We start from the raw sequence: 8,925 nt of genomic DNA, 5'->3' as shown, positions 1-8,925 counted from the left end.
CTCTCTCTCTCTCTCTCTCTCTCACACACACACACACACACACACACACACACACACACACACTTCTACTCTCTGCCCTTCCTGAGGTGTCCAGGAAAGACAGGTGTGTGCATGGCCTTTAACTGCTGAGAGGGCCAATCTCGCCTCTTAGATGCATCAAATATGTGTCAACGGCAAGCACTATATACATATATACACACACATATATGTATATATATACATATACACACATATGTATATATATACATATATACATATATGTATATATACACATATATACATATATATGTATATGTACACATTGGCCTCTTATATGTGTGTGTATGTGTGTATATATATATATATATATATATATATATATATATATATATATATATATATTAAGCCCAGTACTTTCCAGTCAACTACATTTACTCTCTGATCAATACCTGCTTTGGATTTTAATCAGAGCATCCCTCCGCAACCGCTTTCAGTTTAAATCAAACTGCAGTTGAAACAAACGAGAGTATGGAAACTCCAGAGGACCCATGAACAAGGTTTGCTCCTAACACCAGCATGTGCTAGAAACACATGATTTCTGGGTAAGTCTCGATTTTCTCTGTCCCACCGCTCTGCCTGGGGAAGCACCAGGTCCATTAACACCACCTCTGTAGGAGACCAAGACCTGTTTGGTCCCTTATGCCAGAGGGTTGTTTCCATCTCTTCTGATCTACTCTAAAACCTCTCTTTAAATGAAATTATCAGCCAGAGCACCTGCCTGGAATTTGGTGGGGGAATAATGTCTAGTTAAGTAATTCCAAGCGAGGCTGACTCCAAGCCCCTTCCTGGCAGATTATGCAGCCCACGTAGACTACACTGAGCAGCCCTTGCTCACTGCTGGTGAGAAGTGCAAATTAGTACGGCCTCGGTGAGAAACAACACTGATTGAAATGACCATGTGACCTAGAAATCTTACTATTGTACAGAGAAAAATGAAGCCATGGCGCCAAAGAGGTCCGTACGCCCCTGCTCTCGGTTGCTTGCGTCGTTCACAAGCGCCCAAGAGGGAACTATTGGAAGTGTGCATCACCTGGGACAACAGTACGGACCCTGCACTACGGTGTTGCCCTATGTAAACTGTCTGACACCGGAAGACAAGATCCACGTGATCTCACACACGTGTGAAGTCGGGGAAGTTGGGAGTGGAGTGGCGGCTACTTCCCTTTGCACAGTGGCAGAGTTGCTGGATAGCAGGAGGTTCCAGAGGAAGCTCCGTGGTGTTATACACTGGCTGTGCCGATCTGCATTCTCAATAAGGGTGAACAGGGGGAAGGGTAGGGACGGAGAAGAGTTGATTAGTGAGTACAAAGTTACAGCTAGCCAGGAAGGAGCACGGGGCTCTGGAGCTCTGTGGTGGCTGTTCTGGTTGTCAACCTGACTTCATCTGTAATTAACTAAAACCCAAGCACAATTATTCATCTGAAGTGCGAAGATCTACTTTTAATCTGGATCTTTTGAGGTGGGAAGAACCACCTTTAATCTGGGTCACACCTTCTGGTGGCAGCCTTTATAAAAAGACTTGGAAGAAATAAGTTCTCTCTGCCTGCCTGCTCTTGCTCTCCCTGGTAAGTCCATTCCTCCATTGGCCTTAGAGCCTACTTCGCCAGGATTCTGAAGTGCATTGAAGACCAGCTGAGATACTCACCTTGTGGACTGAACAACTACTGGATTTTTGATCTTTCCATTGGTAGACAACTATTGTTGAGATAGCTAGAATACAGCCTGTAACCCTCTCTAATAAATCACACACACACACACATACATATATGTATATATAATGTATATTGTATATGTTATCCCATATGGTATATATATTTATATATAGCATATATTTACACACACTGTCTTAGTTAGGGTTTCTATTGCTGCAATGAAACACCACGACCGAAAAGCAAGTTGGGGAGGAAAGGGATTATTACGCTTACACTTCAGCATGGCTGTTCATCACTGAAGGAAGTCGGGACAGGAACTCAAGAAGGGCAGGATCCTAGAAGCAGGAGCTGATGCAGAGGCAATAGAGGGGAGCTGCTTACTGGCTTGCTTCCCATGACTTGCTCAACCAACCTTCTTATAGAACCCAGTACAAGCAGCCCAGGGATGGCACCATGGACTGGATCCTCCCACATTGATCAGTAAATGAGAAAATGTCTTACAGCTGGATCCCAAGGAGGCATTTTTTTCAGCTGAGGCTCCTTACTCTGATGACTTTAGCTTATGTCAAGTTGACACACAAAACCACCCAACACGCACAGAGAGAGAGAGAGAGAGAGAGAGAGAGAGAGAGAGAGAGAGAGAGAGAGAGAGAGAGATTTTGTCAGTTTTGTTCCTCTAGAGAACCCTCAACCATATAGTGACCAGGCAGTGGTGGCACACACCTTTAATCCCAATACTCAGGAGTCAGAGGCAGATGAATCACTCTGAGTTCAATGCCAGCCTTGTCTATAGAGCGAGTATCTTTAGCACAGAGAAATCCTGTCTTAACCCATTCAGTAGGTTGCCTTTTTGTCTTAATGACTGTATCCTTTGCTTTACAGAAGCTTCTCAGTTTCAGGAAGCCCCATTTATTCATTGTTGCTCTTATTGTCTGTGCTACTGGGGTTGTACGTAGGAAGTGGTCTCCTGTGCCCATGTGTTGTAGACTACTTCCCACTTTCTCTTCTATCAGGTTCAGTGTGGTCAGATTTATATTGAGGTCTTTAATCCATTTGGACTTGAGTTTTGTGCATGGTGATAGATATGGATCTATTTTCATTCTTCTACAGACTGACATCAAGTTATGCCAGCACCATTTGTTAAAGATGCTTTCTTTTTTCCATTGTATAATTTTAGCTTCTTTGTCAAAAATCAGGTGTTCATAGGTGTGTGGATTAATATCCAGGTCTTCAATTCGATTCCAATGGTCAATGTCTCTGTTTTTATGCCAATACCAAGCTGTTTTCATTACTGTATCTCTGTAATAGAGTTTGATGGCAGGGATGGTAATGCCTCCGGCAGTTTCTTTATTATATAGGATTGTTTTAGCTACCCTGGGTTTTTTGTTTTCACCAACTCCACATCAGACAAAGGACTGATCTCCAAAATATATAAAGAACTCAAGAAACTAGACAGTAAAATTCTAAATAACCCAATTTAAAAATGGGGTACTGGACTAAACAGAGATGGAGGAAGAACAAATATGGGAGCAGGGAAGAAATCTTAATTGAGGGAGGCATTTTGGGGTTGGCAAGAGGCTTGGCTCTGGAGGGGTTCCCAGAAGTCCATGGGGATGACCCCAGCTAGGACCCTGGGCAGTGGAGGAGAGGGTACCTGGACTGGCCTTGTCCCATAGTCAGAATGATGACTATCTTGAATATCACCATAGAACCTTCATCTGGCAACAGATGGGGACAGAGACAGAGACCCACATCTGAACACAGGACTGAGCTCCCAGGTCCAGTTGAAGAGCAGAAGGAGGGAGAATATGAGCAAGGAAATCAGGACCACAAGGGGTTGGTTCACCCACTGAGACAGTATGCCTGAGCTAATGGAAGCTCACCAACTCCAGCTGGACTGGGAATGATCGAGCATGGGATCAAACTGGGCTCTCTGAATTGGTTGACAGTTGGGGCAGACTGAGGGGCCAATGATAATGACACTGGGATTTGTCTCTACTCTATGTACTGACTTTTTTGGGATCCTAGTCTATTTGGATGCATACCTTCCTAAGCCTGGATGAAGGGGGGAGGGCCTTGAACTTCTCACGGGGCAGGGTGCCTTGCCCTGTCTTAGGACTGGAGTGGGTGGGAAGGAAGGCATGTGGGGGAGGGGGAGGGAAGTGGGAGGAAGGGAGGAAGTAGGAATTTTGATTAGTATTATTTATAAAGTAATAATAAATAAGGAATATAAAAAACAGTTTAAAAAAAGAAATCCTGTCTTAAAAACAAACAAACAAACAAATACAAATAGACAACCATGTAGTAACTCAGATGGCCAAAAAAGCTAGTTTTCTAGAGTTTCACTATTTAAAAAAATCATAAATATTCTAAGAAACAGATGTGTCAAGATGATACAAGCATTTCAGAATGTAGAAATATATGAATTACATGACAACCCAATAGTATATATGGTTTTATTTATCAATTTAATTTTGAATAAAATACTGAGCAATGTCAAGAGTTCTGTAAAGGATTTGGCTCACATGGTTTTGTTCTGAATACTAGAATTCTGGCTTCAGCAGGGTGGTGGTGGTGAAGGCCTTTAATCCCAGCACTCAGGAGGGGTGACAGGCAGATCTCTGAGTTCGAGGCCGGCCTGGTCTACAGAGCAAGTTCCAGGATATCCAGGGCTACACATAAAATCCCTATCTTGAAAAATGAGAGAAAGAGAGAGAGAGAGATGATATATTTAAAAACAATAAGCAAGTATGATCACAATTTCCAAAAACTCTGGGACATAAGAGATAAAGTCTTGAATCCCTGGAGTAGAAGAAGGAATTAAAATGCAAACCAAAACCATAGAAAATCTATTCAATGAAGTTACAATGAACATTTTCCAAAGTTTAGAGAAAGAAATCAACATCCAAGAGTCACGTTTTTAACAGTAAGATACCCACATCACATTTTACTATTACCAAAGAAAACGAGAAAATACACTCTCTCAAAGACGGTGGGATCTCTTTGTAAACTTAGTGCTTGTAGCTCAGCCTCTAATCTCCTCAGTTTCATTAGGTTCTTTGTTGCTGGACACCATGTGTATTTAGTGGGGCCTGGAGTGTGGACTCTCATCATCCCTTTGCATGCTGTATGTGCATCTTGCTTGATGGGAGGCCTACTCATCCAGCTCACAGGAAAGAGAAGTTAAGGGGAAAAAATAACGAGGATGTGTTTAAAAACAGACTTCTCCCATTGATATAGCTAACAGTTGTCTCTGCCCATCATCGGGATTCCTTCATCTGCATCCCTTCCTCTGGTGTCCTCTTGAGGCTTACCTCCCTGAACCTTGGGGTGGGAGGACCAGACATCAAACCTCCAGAGGGAGCAGTCTAACAGTTAAGCTTCTGCTGCTCATTCTGAATGCAATACACACATTCTTTATTGTTCATATCATGACGATTATAAGGGGCAGGGGATTTAAGTCAACCTTGCATATTGAAATGATGAAAACATACAAAAACCCTGCACATGACAAATATCACTGATCTACCTGTTTCAGCCAAGTCCAATTTGCTTTGCTCCTAATAACCCTCCAGTCCATTTTATCTTCTGCACTGATCCGTGTTTGAGTAGCTCCTTGACACATTCTTTTGCTTCTTTTCAACTGTTCCTTTGGAAAATCCACATTGAAAGATATTATCAAAGGGCCCTTGATGTTAGTGCTGTCAGGGCGGGGAACCCGGTTCCCCATTCTTCCATAGCCTGGCTCCTGGACTTGTAAACTTATCCCTGGTAATATGTACTTTTGACTATCCAAGTGAGTGACATCCATCACAAAGCCAACCACAGCCCTTTCTAGCGAGACTGTACATTTGTGTACAACCATCCCCTTTCCTCTCAGATTTTCAGTGCTTGACAACTTTGATTTAGAGCCATCGGTCTCCAGACTCCCATCCACAAGAGGCTCACCTCTAGTAAGGGGTTCTCCATGCTCTTACCCCATCCACATGAGGCTCACCATCTCCAGTAAAGGGGTTCTCTGTGCTCTCTCTCACCCCATCCACATGAGGCTCACCTTTTCCAGTAAAGGGGTTCTCCATGCTATCTCTCACCTCAGGTCACACAAGGCTCACTTCTCCAGTAAAGGGGTTCTCCATGCTCTCACCCTAGGTTCTATTTCTACTTCGAGTGTTTGCTCTTCATCCACTGGTGTGACTTTAGAGAGAGGACTCGTCACAGCCCATTCTTGAGTCATTTGCAAGCAACCCAGGCCCAGCTGTGAGGTTCCTATTTCCCTTCTGTCAACAACTGTCTTTCCATTTCCCAGGAGCCTTTCTGCCTACAGGCTTGTTTCTAACTAGTTCCACAAAAATTCCTGCACACGCTTCTCCCAAAATGACTTCTACATCCCTGATGATATCACTTTCTCTTAGACCATTTCTGCTCCGCTGACAGGGGATTCCTCCAAGCCAAGCTCTTCTAAGAAGTGGAGGAAAAAAATGTGTCCGTGGGAGCTCTAATGACCATCTTTCAAGCCTTCTTCACCATAAGTGCCACTCTGTTTCTATGTCTCTTTGTTTGGCAGAACCCGAGGAACAATACCCAAACCCTGGACTCCTTCCTGGGCTTGGGGATCATCAGTAATTGGGAGGCAGAGATAAGCAGATCTCTGTGAGTTTAAGGCCAGCCTGGTCCACATAGTAAGTTCCAGGACTGCCGGGGCTACATAGTGAAACCCTGTCTAAAGAATAATTATTATATATATATATATATATATATATATATATATATATATATATATATTCTGCAAGTTTTTATGTACTTACTATCATAAAACAAACATTATTTGACATAAAGGAACAGATGGGATCATAAAAATTATAGTGTTGGTTTTAATATTCCTTTTTCTGTAATACATAGTAAGTGCAAAAGAATTAAAACCAACCAACAAACTAAAAAACTTTAGTGTTAATTTGAACTATGGATCGTAACCAACACCTATAGGATATTCTATCCAATAGATAACGGAATACACATTCTTATCAGCTGGCTATGGAGCTTTCTCTAAAAGAGATAACATTTCAAACTGTAAAAAATATTAACACATACCTGCCGTGATACACCGTGAGTCAAAAACAAGCCCTTTCTCCCTTAAATGGCCTCTTTCAGGCAGTCTTTCACAAAGACAAAGAGAGATATAACTAGAGGAAAAGTTTATGGCTATGAGTGCTTACATTAGAAAATCAGATCTCGAATAAACAATGTAAGAGTATACCCTAAGGCCTTAGAAAAACAAGGGCAAGCCAAAGCCAGCATTAGTCCTGGAACTTAAAGGTCAGGGTTTGGTGTGGGTGGTCCTTCTGTCTGTGTGTTGCTTTTATTGGTTAATGAATAAAGAATTGCATTGACCCCATGATAGGGCACAGCAGAACTAGACAGGGGAAACAAAACTAAACACTGGGAGAAGGAAGGACAGAGTTAGAGAGATGCCACGGAGCCCCACACGCAACAGATGCCAGAACTTTAAGCTGGTAAGCCACAGCCACGTGGCGATACACAGATTAATAGAAATGGGTTAAATTAATATAAGAATTAGCCAATAAGAAGCTAGAGCTAATAGGCCAAGCAGTGTTTTAATTAATACACTTTCTGTGTGATTATTTCGGGTCTAAGCTAGCCAGACGTCTGGGAACTAACAAGAGGCCTCCTTACTAGAGTTGGGCTAGAGAGATGGCTCGGGGGTTACAGAGTGTGTATTGCTCTTCCAGAGAACCCGGGTTGGTTTGTAACACCCATGATCAGGCAGCTCACTTCAACCTGTAGCTCCAGCTCCAGGGAATCCAGTGCCTCTGGCCTAAGTGGGCACCAGCATTCACACACATTTCCATACAGGTACCCCTGAGAAAAAAACTTTAAGAAAAAAAAAGTCAGCGCATGAATTAATTATACAGAGACTAAAACAATGTAAAAACTCAATAAAACAAAATTAGTTCTTTGAAAAACTAAGCAAGATCAACAAACCCTTATCCAACTAATCAAATGAAAGAAAATATCCAGATTAATAAAAGTAGAGATGGGAGGGGAGACACTGCCATGACCTGCCTGGCTTTGGAATTTGACCTGATTGGGGCACAGGGGAATGAAGACACCAAAGCCATGCATACAGAGAAAGCTGGGATCAGGTGGGCTGTGTACTCGGATGGAAACACGCCAGCACCCCAGAAACTCTGTACAGCTGAAGGAGGAAGCAAGTTTATTACACACAGCTGAATGAGGAGGCGAATGAGCTGATCTCGGGAGGGGTCTCTGTAGGAGAGCAGTCTCAGGCCAGAGTCATCCATCAGGAAGAAGCCGTAGTTCGTATTTTCTACGTACTTTGTCAACAGCTGACCTTGGACCAGGGGAAGACCTTGCCAACGCCACAGGTCTGAGGCATTGGGGTCTTTGACAAGTCATAGGACATTATAATAGATACAAATGAAATTTGGAGGACTATTAGGGAATGTTTTGAAAAGCTGTATTACAAAAAGATAGAAAATCTAGAAGAAATGGATAAATTCTCAAATACATATTGTCTACCAAAATCAAATCAAATGTAAACAGATCTAAAATGAGATGGAAGCAGTATAAAAACTGGCAACAAAGGAAAGCCAAGGATGCATGGATAAAGCCGATGCTTCCATGCCTTAGAGAACCAATACCAATGATTCTTAAGCTTTCTCATAAAACAGAAAGGGAAAGAGCACTAGAACACATTTAATAAAGCCAGGGTTGTCTCGATTCCAAAACCAGAGAAAGCCATAATAATTCTCCCGCTGAACACAAACACAAAAATTCTCAATAAATATTTACAAACAAATTAAGCAACATATTGGGAAATGATACACTATAGCCAAGTATTTTTCATTCTAGGAATCCAAAGATAGTTCAACATATTCAAATTAATAAACGTAAAATAGCACCCAAATACACGAATAGCAGAAATTACATGATCATCTCAATAGGTGTGGAAAAGGCCTTTGCACAAAACTCACAGAAAACTAACCAGCATACGCTCCTACTAACATGGTGTGGGGGTGTTGCGCGAGTGTGTGCATGTGTGTGTACATGTGTGTGCATGTGTGTGTGCACGCATGCATTGTGTGTTATTACATCTAATTGAGGTTGCTTGTATGAGCATGGATGGATAAGCACAGATGGAGTCTTCGTTACTCTTCAGACCCTTGAAATTATCATCAGACATCAGCTATAGTCC

General features: G+C 42.3%; 1 pseudogene; it reads right to left on the bottom strand.

The window, feature by feature from the left end:
* Positions 1-5,251: 5,251 nt before the first annotated feature.
* LOC119807127 lies at positions 5,252-8,133 on the bottom strand (annotated as a pseudogene).
* Positions 8,134-8,925: the final 792 nt, after the last annotated feature.

This window comes from Arvicola amphibius, chromosome 2 (assembly GCF_903992535.2).
Source record: "Arvicola amphibius chromosome 2, mArvAmp1.2, whole genome shotgun sequence".
Lineage (NCBI taxonomy): Eukaryota > Metazoa > Chordata > Mammalia > Rodentia > Cricetidae > Arvicola > Arvicola amphibius.
Note: the sequence above shows the minus strand (reverse complement) of the source record. Positions and strands in the feature narration are given on the sequence as shown.